At 37.5% G+C, this 13,116-nt stretch overlaps 1 pseudogene; it reads right to left on the bottom strand.

The window, feature by feature from the left end:
• Positions 1-12,240, bottom strand: part of LOC140502669 (protein FAM136A pseudogene) — an 87,613-nt pseudogene extending 75,373 nt beyond the window's left edge.
• Positions 12,241-13,116: the final 876 nt, after the last annotated feature.

The raw sequence follows: 13,116 nt of genomic DNA, 5'->3' as shown, positions 1-13,116 counted from the left end.
TGTTAAACATTAAAAAAATAAAAAAATTAAAAAAAAAAAAAGTGATTCATGCAAGCAACAACTGGATGGTTTTTGTTTCATGATTCATTCTGTAACTCCTTTTCTTTCCTTGGCAGAATTCATACTCTTTATTTCAAAAGTAAAGTAATGTATTTGATTTGTCTCCTAATATTTTCTTTATAGTGGCTTAGATATTTCCTGGAGGGAATGAAATTTGTCTTAACCTTCTATATTCATTTTAATTGTTCAAACTCATTAGTGAAACAAACTATTTTTCTGCTGTTTATAATTCTCCTAGAGGTTTAACATTCTTCACATTATAGATTGGAATTTTGCCTCTGTGATTCCTTACTCCTTTCTCATTCCCATCTGTGAGGCAGCTAGGTGCCATGGTGAATTGAGCGATGAGGTCATTAAGAGAGATTGTAAATAATGAAAAGGTTAAAGGTTCAGGTTAGATCTTTACAGTATATTCCAGTGAGAGATCATTATGCGGTGGTGATTCAGCAGAAGAGATAAGAGAATAGTGTGATAAAAACTCAGAGGAGCCATAGTATACAGAGTTTATTAAAATCTCTTTCAATCACAGTCTCTCTCTCAATCACAATCTCTCTCTCTGTCTCTCTCTCTCTCTCTGTCTCTCTCTGTCTCTCTCCCTGTCTGTCTCTCTCTCTCTGTCTCTCTTCCCCCGCCCCGACCTTGACAATTTGGTGAAGACTATGGACCACTTCTCAGGATAACATTTTTTAATTCATTACTTGAAATATATAGAATTTCAAAGAAAACCAATTACACACACACATATATATACATATATATACATATATATGCATATATATACATATACATATATACATATATACATGTATGTATATATATATATATATATATATATATATATATATATATATATATATATATATATATATATATATATATATATATATATATATATATATATATATATATATACTAAAGTACTTTTAAAAATACAAGTTCAGGGACTCCAAGTTAAGAACCCCTAGTCCAAAAGAAAAGAATCACTAGTGTCAAATGCTACAAAGAAGTCAGGAAGGATGGAGACTGAGAAAAGACCATCAGATTAGTAACTAAGTAATCTTTGGTAATTTTGAAGAGAGCAGTTCCAGTTGACTAATGAAATTGGAACTCTGATTGCAAAGGGTTGAGAAGTGAATAATTTCAGACTTTACATACTATCTTATTCACTCTGGAAAGTTTTCTTTCACATTTCAAATACAGTTTCTATCTTTGTTACTTCTCAGTGCCTTTTGGGATCCCAAATAATTTAATGATTGCATTTCTTGCTTTGATTTCCAAATGTCTTATTTTGTTATGTGTATCCATTAGCCCCTCTTTCTAATTCTGTTGTATACAAAGCTTGTTCTCTTCCTTTTATTTTGTTATCCATTGATTTTTGTTTGACCTTATTTATTCTTTCAATTGAAATTTTGCAATGATATTCTTACTTCTCAAATGTTTCTTTGCAATTTAACTAACTTTCTTTCACTTTTCTTCATTTTTATGAGTTGGAGTCTTCATTTCCTTTATTGTTCTGCAATTCAACTCTAACTTAACATTTTTTTTTCTATCCTATTCACTGACACTTCAGCTTATATTTTGAAAGACAATTTCTCTCTTTGGTCTTTTTTATGGGAAATGATTTCTTTATTGGGATACATTAAGAATTTACTACTTATTTTTCTCTTCAAAATGGAAGACAGGTGTGACAACCCTTTTAAATATGACCTACCTGCTAACTCAAGCTCCTATTAGCTTACGAATCAGGTGGAAGGAAGTCTGTGGTCAGGGTTCGGATTGAAAGTAGAACTGGAAGAGAGAGAAATACTGCTCTTTCACTCTTGGGGCAGGAGTCAATTCTCTCAGATTCAGGAGGCAAAGAGAATCCTTTCCGTATAATAGGAGTAAAACAGTATGCACCCCAACATACATGGGGGTACCTGCTACTACAGGTTCTTATATCTGCATTCATAAAAGAAAAACAACTTTCAAGGGGTTAACTATCACTTTAATCAAGCACAGATATCAGAGAAAATCTAAATCAAAATTTCAGAGAAAATACAGAGAAATCAAAAGTCAACAGACATGCTTCCATTACATATATACACAGTTACCAGAGAGGGAAGCATCAACTTCTGGATTTTATTGGGGGGGGGGGGGGGTGCTTCTTAGCAGTTTCCCAGAATCTCTCTGGCCAAAGAAACACTTCCACTCAGTAAGCCCCAAAATAAAACCTCATGTTCAGAGTATTTATATACTTTTTAGAGCCAGAGGGCATAACTCTCTGACCCACTGCCTCAATAGAATAAAAAGGTACTTGGGGCACTCCGAAAAAACAACTCTACTAATCAAGCTTCCCACCATGGGCAGGCCCATCAATGGGTGGGAAAGATCCTTCTTAATCACATTATTCAATCAGAGGCACTTTTAGTAAAGCAAAAACAGCAAAAGATTCTATTTTACTTGCCATTCCAAGGAGTAGATAGCGGAAGGGTATTTCACCACTTTCATTGAGGTGAAGTGAAGAAGGAGGAGTGACTTTCAATATCAGAGAGGCCTTTGCTACTTTCCACGGGGTAGGATAAGATGGAGTGACCTCAGTAGCTAGAAGTTTTTAGTGCCCAAGAAGCATTTTAGTGGAGTGGGGAGGCTTAAGAATTGGAGTCCTTGATGTGTTCCTTGGGCTAGAGTAAAGAAGCCTGAGAATTCCCTGGAGATTGGTATTGGTAAAGGAAGAGAAGGGCATGGTCCACCTCTCTGCTCAAGTATGACAGAGGGAAGAATGTGTCCTGACTTCTAAACTAAACTAGAAGACCAGGCAATTTCCTTGGCTTTTATCATGCCCTGGAGCCCTTGCTGGGTGAAAAACTGAAGAGGCTGGGGGATAGGTGGGGTGGGAAGGTGATTTTATCAGTTGAGATCTAGGAGCCAAGGGGACCACACCCCAAGGGCATAAAAAAAGAGAGAGGCTTTGCTGCTTGTTGCCTGTGGCCTATGCATAAGTGGCAGTCTGATTGATCTAGGCTGTCATACAATCACGCAGTTGGTTTGGAAAATAACCTCAGCAATTCTGGGCCCCACAATCCAAGCAGTCATGGAACCAATAAACAGCATTCATCTAAAGTTCCAAAGTATACCTATGAAGTCATGACTTTGATTCCATAAGCCATATATTTAAATGTTTCATTAAGGAATCAAGGGACAAGTATTTATAAGATACCCACTATGTGTCAGGAACTATGCTTTCCACTTAGGATAGAAAGAGAAAAATGAAATTGTCCTTGCCCTAAAGGAACTGAAATTCTATTGGGGGAGGCATTTAATTACATAATAGTTTTATCAAATATATCCAAGATCCCATTAAGGTCTCACCTATACTTTAGCATCATAGTAATTTAGTAGTTCTCTAATCTCATTGGTCTGCATACTCCTTTTCCTTCCCAATACCATAACTTGTCCATACCTTCTCATCCTGTGCTATTTTTGATTATGTTTTTCCACAAATCTCCTTTCTGCTCTGTCCAACGTGCTAGATTCTTTCCTCTATTTTGTTTTGCTTTGTTGCTGTTACTTAGATATATTTTCTAGGTAGATCTTTGTTCACTTTGGCTGTCGTTATCTTGCAAGCTCTTCTTCTTACATGACTAGCTTGTTTCATTTTTTAATCATACATGTCCTTAATGATGTAATTTATACTATTTTTCCTATACAGGTCACCATTAGTAATATACAGAAGCCTCCTTATGGCCACTAAGTCTTTTAATCCCCATCTTTCAATCACTTGCCACTATGATCAGGTAAATCAATAGATAAAGCTTTCATTAAGCACCTACTGTGTGCCAGACCCTAAGCTAAGCACTGGAGATTCAAATACCAGCAAGAAAGTCAGTTCTTGCCCTCTTGTAGTTTATATTCTGCTATTGGAAGACATCACATAAAGGGGAGGTGGGGGGTAGTGATTAGGCTTGGTAACATGGTGTAGAGATGGTTGAGAAGTGGTGTGGGCAACTGGTTCTAGGCAGATGAGCAGAAAATTCACCTATTAGAACATAGTCACAGGGCAGAATCTATTGGTATCTAGGGAAAGGAGTGTGATGGTTAGAGTATGGAAGTAGGAAAGGTTGAGGATAATGACTTGAGTGTAGAGACAGCCTATTATGGAGATGGTCATCTGATGAGTTTTTGCTCCTATAGCATCCTATCCTACTCAGCCATGTAGCATCACTGGGATAATATTGGTGTTGGAAAGATGGACTTTCTTAACAGTGAGAAATTCAGGTTCATTGACATTTCCTAAATATTGATAATTCTAGCTTGTTTATTTTATTCTGGGTCCATCTCATTTTCTATCTCTCAGGCTGGTGCAGTGTATAAATTGACCTCATATTATAAACTAATTTAAGCTAGAAAAGCAAATATGTTTTTACTAGTCACAAGAGAATATTAATTCACTAAAAGTTACAACATGTTTCTGGCTTAAAAGTAACTCCATAATAAGCATTTGATAGAAATTCATTTAATAGAATTTTAGTGAAAATCTAATATGAATCAAATTCTATTTTCCTGGGCTCAAGACATATATTTACTCATTATGAACTAGATAAGGCATTGAGGGGGAAAAGGAAACAAGTTCTTTATTGGATATATTCTGCCATGATTATTATCTTAGGCAAAATATTTTGACAGCCTTCATTAGGTGCCCAGAGAAGACAGAATTGATGACTTGCCCTTCTTTTGCATAAAATAAATGTCTGTCATTGTTTCCCAGGTTTGTTGTTTTTTGTTTGACTTTTTCTTTTCCCTATGGCCTCCGGGTGACATTTTTTTCATCATTCCTAACTTCCTTCCTTCTAGCCAGCCAGCCAGCAAATGAGCATTTGAGAAACTACTAAATGCCAGGTCCTGTAATAAGCATGGAGGAATAGACAAAAAAAGAAGCAATCTCTGTCCTCAAGGAACTTATATTCTATTGTAAGGAATCAACATGTACACCTATAAATAAATATATGAGGTCCTCTTTACTAGAGGGAAATTGATTCTAGAAAAAGACTGCTTAAAGTTAATACACTTAAAATAGGGACTAACTTTTCATACTAAAGTGTGTGTGTGTGTGTGTGTGTGTGTGTGTGAAATAATATTTATATGGTACTTTGCCTTTTTAAAAAGAAACACGTTATGAAAAGTTTTTTCATCTTATGTTTTAATATGATTTGTTACAGTTGCAATTAAGTACAAATTTTTAGAAGAAAAAGAATGAATTGTGTTGATTTTTCCTAAGTGTGATTTTTTTCTGACAAAATTGTGTGGTAATATAATTCCTTCATTTTGAAGAATGACCATAAAATGATCACCACTGCAACTATCTATGTATGTGTATGTTTTTGTGTGTGTTTAATTCTCCAAGTTTACCAAGGGACCTTCTCTAATCTTTGATATTCAAATCATAGACATCAGTAAGAGACTAACCTGACAAAGCAGTTGACTTCATGGATAAAGAAGGGTCAGTGAGGAAGAAAGGAAAATGTTCTGTGAGTTTCTAGATAACAACCATGAGGACTTGGATTTTGTGATAAATTTGCGTAGCTTGAATCTTAAAGGAAGAGATGTTGCTTAGTGAAGGTAGCCAAGGAAAAGTCTAGTAGTAGCAATGGGAAACAAGGAATATTCTGATTCCTCCACTATGATCAGTGAGTTGGGTACATGAAATAAAGTGTAGCTGATACTGGAAAAGCAGGATGAGGGAAGTTGTTTCATCTAGAAGAGGAAGTATGTCTCAGTGAGAACCAGAAGAAAGGACTAGAAAGAGATCTAAGATGGAGGAGTATTTGTTAATTATGGAGCAGGAGTTCCAGAGGGTACAGTGGTAAAGGGCAGGCACATCTGAATTGGGAAAATTTTAGAAAGGAAGATTAAGGTAGATAAGTGTGAGGGAGTGGTGAATATTGAACTGGGAACAGTACATTGACAGTCAAGGGCATGGAATCAGTAGAATGAATTAAATATAAAGGAATGAGAGTAGGTTAACCATTTGTCAGTTAGTCCAGACAAAATATTGTTGAGAAAAGTTGGTGATTTGGAGCCAAGATGGCGGAGTAGAAGGACGGACCTGTAGAAGCTCTCCCCACCCCCAGCCTGTAAAATACCTGTAAAAAAATGACTCTAAACAAATTCTAGAGCACAATCTTATTTCCTACCAAGCTCTTATCTTTATACGAGAGAATTCCAATATACTTCTTTATCTGCTTCTTGGATATCTCAAAAAGGAGGCCTTTCAAATATCTCAAACTCAACATGTCCAAACCATTTTTCACTATCTTTCATTCCAAACCCTCTCCAGATTACTCTCTAGGATATCATCATCCTTCCTTTCACTAGGCTTACATCTCACCTCACATCCAACCCGTTGCCATTTTTTATATACTCACAGCATGTCTCATGCATTCTTTTCTCTTTGCTCATATAGAAGCCAACTAGTTCAGTCCTAGGTCCTAGACCTTTTGCCTAGATTAATGCAATACCCTTCTAAAAAGTTTCCTTGCCTCAAGTCTCTCTCTGCTCCAATTCATCATCTACTCAGCTGCAAAGTTGATTTTACTAAAGCATAGGTCTGACCATATCATTTCCACCCCCTCCCCCACTTCACTGTACTCTAGTGTTTTTCTATTATCAACAGGATCAAATATATGCTTCTCTTTTTGGTATTGAAAGCTTTTCATAACCTATCCCCTTGCTATCTTTTTCAGTTTTCTTACATCTTATTCCCTACCATGTATTATACAATATGGGTTTACTTTAAAAAAACAAAACAAAAAACCCACCATTTCAAGTCAATCAGGATAACACAAGATCTAGCAGCTTCTACATTAAGGTATTGCAGGACTTGGAATATGATATTCCAGAAGTCAAAGGAATTAGGATTAAAACCAAGAATCACCTACCCAGCAAAACTGAGTATAATACTTCAGGGGAAAAATAGTCATTCAATGAAATAGAGGACTTTCAAGTATTCTTGAAAAAAAGACCAGAGCTGACTAGAAAATTTGACTTTCAAACACAAGAATCAAGAGAAGCAGGAAAAGGTAAACAGGAAAGAGAAACATAAGGGACTTATGAAGTGTTTACATTCCTACATAGAAAGATCATTTGTGTAACTCTTGAAATATTTCTCAATATTTGGGTAGTTGGAGGGATTATACACACACACACACACACACACACACACACAGCACAGCACAGAGTGAGTTGAATAGGAAGGGATGTTATCTAAAAAAATAAATTTAAGGGATGAGAGAGGAGTATATTGGGAGGAGAAAGGGAGAAATGGAAAGGGGCAAATTTTCATTCATAAGAGAGACAAGAAAAAGCTTTTTCAATGGAGTGTAAAAGGGGGGAAGTGAGAGGGAAAAAGTGAAGCTTACTCTCATTACATTTGACTTGAGGAGGGAATAACAGGCACACTCAATTTGGTATGAAAATCTATCTTACACTACAGGAAGGTGGGGAACAAGTGGATAAGTGGGGTGGGGGGATGATAGAAGGAAGGTCAAATGGGAGGAGGGAGTACTTAGAAGTAAACACTTTAGGGGAGGGACAAAGTCAAAAGAGAGAATAGAATAAATGGGGGCAGGATACAATGAAGAGAAATGTAGTTAGTCTTTCACAACATGACTATTATGGAAGTCTTTTGCAAAACTGCACATATATACAGCCTATATTGAATTGCTTGCCTTCTCATTGGGGATGAGTGGGAAGGGAGGATGAGAGAGAAGTTGGAACTCAAAGTTTTAGGAACGAATGTTGAGAATTGCTTCTGCATGCAACTGGGAAATACAGGTAATGGTGTATAGAAATTCATCTTGCCCTACAAAAAAAGAGAGAAGATGGGGATAAGAGGAGGGAGGGATGTGATAGAAGGGAGGGCAGATTGGGAGAAGAGGTAATCAGAATGCATGGGTTTTTGGGGTTGGGGAGGGAAGAGATGGGGAGAAAATTTGGAACTCAAAATCTTGTGAAAATGAATGCTGAAAACCACAAATAAATTAATTAATTTTAAAAAAGTTGATGGTTGAAAGATTAATCAAAATACATCCTTCAAGGATTACTCCTGAGGCTTAGCCTCTTGTTGAAACGGATGGAGATGGATCTTGTGAGGTTCACTGAGGCTGGCCTCACAGCTTGCTGGAGAAACTGGAGCCAAAGGAACCTGGAAAAGGGGTAGAATTGCTTTGATGTTCTTGTGGAACATCCTGTAAGAGCAAGAGAGTGAAGAGATTTTATGCTAATTGACTCAGGGCCCCACTGGATTAGGAAGTAGGCCCCATATGTGGTACATGAAAAGGACAAGAAAATCAGCAGGGATGGTTGGCATCTCTATCTGCTTCACTCCCTCCCAGTCCCCTAATGACATAGCACTGGAAGAGTCTCTGTTTGAAATATATGCAGAATACTTTCAGGGGATGGGAAAGAGCATTTTCCTGGGAAGATCAAAGAAGCATAGCTCTCTGCCCCTATTCCATTCTGTTTTTTTTTCACTTTGACTGTGTTTGATGAAGACTGTAGAAGATATGGTATTAGGACTGTGTATTCCTCACTTCATAGTGAATAATTCTCATAATATCCATTGTAAGACAAAGTGACTTATTTTTAGAATAATTGCTTAAATGCAAAGAAATCTCTGAAATTCTGATATTGGGAGCAGACTGGTAAAATGTCTTTAAGATAATCTATGAAAACACCTATGACAACATAAGGCAACTGAAATTCATTTACCTCTTGTCCTAACTGTAACATTGATTCAAGTACTACAGGCTTATATTCCTACATTAAATATGGCTGCTTTAGGAGGGACTTCCAAGGAGTAAATAATGGTATATCATTTCTTAGAAATTAAAAATTAGCTCAGAAATGTTCACTAAAGAGTTAAGGGGGGAATAGAGCATAAACAGGGAGAAGGCAGATGGATTTATGTTATTAATTCCCTACCACTCCACAAATACAAAAAATGAACCTTTTGGAGATAATAAATGAGTTCCTCAGGATTATCAACCAGGTAATAAATGTACCTCTCTCTTTTTCAGGAATGTGAATATTGATAAGAAGAAAACAAAGTTTATTGGACAAATTTATTTTCCTTTCTTCACAAGAATTCAGAGGCATCTTCAGCCTTAGTCTTCTATCACTTATCAGACTTTATATGTCATGCTTTGAAGGGAGATACCTCTTAACAAGTCAGGGAGGACAGATCTGTGATGGCTCTCCTCACTAGACACACCAGTTTGACAAGGAAGTAACTATGGGGATATACTTAATCCTTAAATTTAAAAAAGAAACAAACAAAATAACATTTTATTGGGCTTTTTCAAGCACTCAATTTTATACTGAAGATATCCAGTCTTTGAATACATATTCACATTTCTGTTTACAAAGCGCTTTTCTCCCAAAAATCTTGTAATGTAGGTAGTGCAAATATCTCATTTTTTTTTTAAATTATTTATTTAAGTTTTCAACACTCATTTCCACAAAATTTTGGGTTCCAAATTTTCTTCTCATTTCTCCCCTCCCCCCACCCCAAAACACTGAGCATTCTAATTACCCCTATCACCAATCTGCTCTCCCTTCTAACATCCCTCCCTTCCCTTATCCCCACCATCTCTTTTGTCCTGTAGGGGACTATAGCTTTCTATACCCCATTACCTGTATTTCTTATTTCCTAGTAGTAAGAACAGTACTCAACAGTTGTTCCTAAGACTTTGTGTTCCAACTTCTCTTCATCCCTCCCTCACCACCCATTCCCTTTGGGAAAGCAAGCAATTCAATATAGGCCATATCTGTGTAGTTTTGCAAATGACTTCCATAATAGTCGTGTTGTGTAAGACTAACTATATTTCCCTCCATCCTATCCTGCCCCCAATTGCTTCTATTCTCTCTTTTGATCTTGTCCCTCCCCAAGAGTGCTGACTTCAAATTGCTCCCTCCTCCCATTGCCCTCCCTTCCATCATCCCCCCCCACCCTGCTTATCCTCTTCTCCCCCACTTTCCTGTATTGTAAGATAGGTTTTCATACTAAAATGAGTGTGCATTTTATTCCTTCCTTTAGTCGAATGTAATGAGAGTCAACTTCATGTTTTCTCTCACCTCCCCTCTTTTTCCCTCCACTAAAAAGTCTTTTACTTCCCTCTTTTATGAGAGATAATTTGCCCCATTCCATTTCTCCCTTTCTCCTCCCAATATATTTCTCTCTTACCTCTTAATTTCATTTTTTAAAGATATGATCCCATCCTATTCAATTCACCCTGTGCTGTGTGTGTGTGTGTGTGTGTGTGTGTGTGTGTAATCCCACCAACTATCCAGATACTGAAAAAGTTTCAAGAGTTACAAATATTGCCTTTCCATGTAGGAATATAAATAGTTAAACTTTAGTAAGTCCCTTATGATTTCTCTTTGTTGTTTGCCTTTTCAGGCTTCTCTTGATTCTTGTGTTTGGAAGTCATATTTTCTTTTCAGCTCTGAAATTAAGTCAAATTTCAGTCAAATTTCCATCAAGAATTCTTGAAAGTCCTCTATTTCATTAAAAGACCATTTTTTCCTCTGAAGTATTATACTCAGTTTTTCTGGGTAGGTGATTCTTTGTTTTAGTCCTAGTTCCTTTGACTTCCAGAATATCATATTCCAAGCCCTTCAATCCCATAATGTAGAAGCTGCTAGATCTTATGTTATCCTGATTGTATTTCCACAATACTTGAATTATTTCTTTCTAGCAGCTTGCAATATTTTCTCCTTGACCTGGGAACTCTGGAATTTGGCCACAATGTTCCTAGGAGTTTCTCTTTTTGATCTCTTTCAGGAGGTGGTCAGTGGATTCTTTCTATATTTATTTTGCCCCCTGGTTCTAGAATCTCAGGGCAGTTTTCCTTGATAATTTCTTGAAAGATGATGTCTAGGCTCTTTTTTTGATCATGGCTTTCAGGTAGTCCCATAATTTTTAAATTGTCTCTCCTGGATCTATTTTCCAGGTCAGTTGTTTTTGCAATGAGATATTTCACATTATCTTCCATTTTTCATTCTTTTGGTTTTGTTTTGTGATTTCTTGGTTTCTCATAAAGTCACTAGCCTCCATGTGTTCCATTCTAATTTTTAAAGAACTATTTTTGTCAGTGAGCTTTTAAACCTCTTTTTCCATTTAGCTAATTCTGTTTTTTAAAGCATTCTTCTCCTCATTGGGTTTTTGAACCGCTTTTGCCAATTGAATTAGCCTCTTTTTAAAGATGTTATTTTCTTCAGCATTTTTTTGGGTCTACTTTAGTAACGTGTTGACCCACTTTTCTTGTATCTATCTCATTTTTCTTCCCAGTTTTTCCTCCACCTCTCTTACTTGGTTTTCAAAATCCTTTTTGAGTTCTTCCATGGCCTGAGAACATTGAATATTTTTTTTGGATATTTGAGATATAAAAGCCTGGACTTTTAAGTCTTTCCCTGATGGTAAGCATTGTTCTTCCTCATCTGAAAGGATGGGAGAAGATATCTGTTCACCAAGAAAGTGACTTTCTATAGTCTTATTTTTTTCCCCTTTTCTGGTCATTTTCCCAACCAGTTACTCAACTTTTGGGTCCTTTGTCAATAGTAGGATATACTCTGTGAATCTCTAAGATCTAAGTTCCTCCAAAGTGGCACAATCAAGTGTGTACACTGGTCTGGGCACAGAGAGGGATTTTTGTGCCCAGATTCTTAGCAGTTACCTCTCCACAGCCACCTGGTCTCAAGTTTCCACCAAGTCAGCACTGGGGGCTGATTTTCAGATAAGCTGGATGGGCAGGGCTGCTATTCAATGTGAGACAAAGACCAGCTCCCTCAGGGCCTCTACATAGGGCTGAGGTAATATTCAGCTCCTCAGTGCCCCCAGGGGTTTTTACACTCCAACAATGGATGCAGGCAGCTGTACAGGCTGCGGTAGGAACTGCTGTGGCCTGCCCAGTGTAGCCTCTGCTGCCCTGCTGCCTGAGGCCTGAGCTATGGGAAGGCCCTTCTCCCTTCCCAGCCAGCTGAAAAAACCCCATCACTAACCTTTGGGGCCTGTGGGTTGCTGTGGACCCGCTGCTGCCAGGACTGGAGATTCCACCCCCAAGGTGTCCTCTTCCCAGAGTTGTGCCATGCCACTTGGCCAAGGCTGAGCTGGGCTCTGCTCCAGTCTGGTGCAACCGACATTTCCCACGGGCCTTTCAGGTCACCCTGGTCTGGAAATCTCTTCCACTCTGTTGTTCTCCACTTCTGCTGCTCCAAAATTTGTTGAGAGTCCCTCCCTATAGGTATTTTATGGGCTGTGTGGGGAGAACCTGCTTATGTGTGCCTTTCTACTCCTCCATCACAAGTATCTCATTTTACAAATGAGAAAACTGAGACACAGAGAGGCTGATTGACTTGTTCAGGGTCACATAGCTCCTAAGTGGTAAAGAGAAGAATTAAGCTTAGGTCCTCTGAGAACAGATCCATTGCTCTTTCCATTACCTCAGACTATTTTTAGTGTGATAGAATGGAAAGACCAATGCTTTTAGGGTCAGAGGTTCTGAGTTCAAATTCATTCTTTCTGTGTGACTTTCGGCCAGTTGCTCAATCTAACTTATCTTCAGATTTCTAGATGGTCTTTAAGGTTGCTTGTAGCTTTAGATCTATGATCCTCTAATTAAGAATTTTGAATACAAGTTTCCTTACACATAGATGGAAACTGTGACAAATTTAAAATTGTGATATGGAACTGCTCTTGTTAATGAAATGTACAGAAACCCTCAACCAAAAATATCCAGTTACTTTGCTTGTGTGGACAATATTTTATTGTGGAATACAGGTAGAAAGTTGGCGATGAAATTCCCTGTGGGAGAAATAGATCAAGAAGTTAAAATATAAATGCAATTCCATTTTTCTAGTTACTGAAGGAAGGGTTCATCTTATTGACTTTAGTGAAAAAAGACTGTTCTGTGCTCATTTGAGACTTCCCTAATCTTCCCCTGTATCAGGTCATCTTCTGTGGGATTGCCAGAGTAACAGATGGGTTAGGGGCACTTCTGTTTTTAAAATGATGTCCCC

This window comes from Notamacropus eugenii, chromosome 4 (assembly GCF_028372415.1).
Source record: "Notamacropus eugenii isolate mMacEug1 chromosome 4, mMacEug1.pri_v2, whole genome shotgun sequence".
NCBI lineage: Eukaryota > Metazoa > Chordata > Mammalia > Diprotodontia > Macropodidae > Notamacropus > Notamacropus eugenii.
The sequence above is the reverse complement of the archived record's forward strand: the minus strand, read 5'-3'. Positions and strand labels throughout refer to the sequence as shown.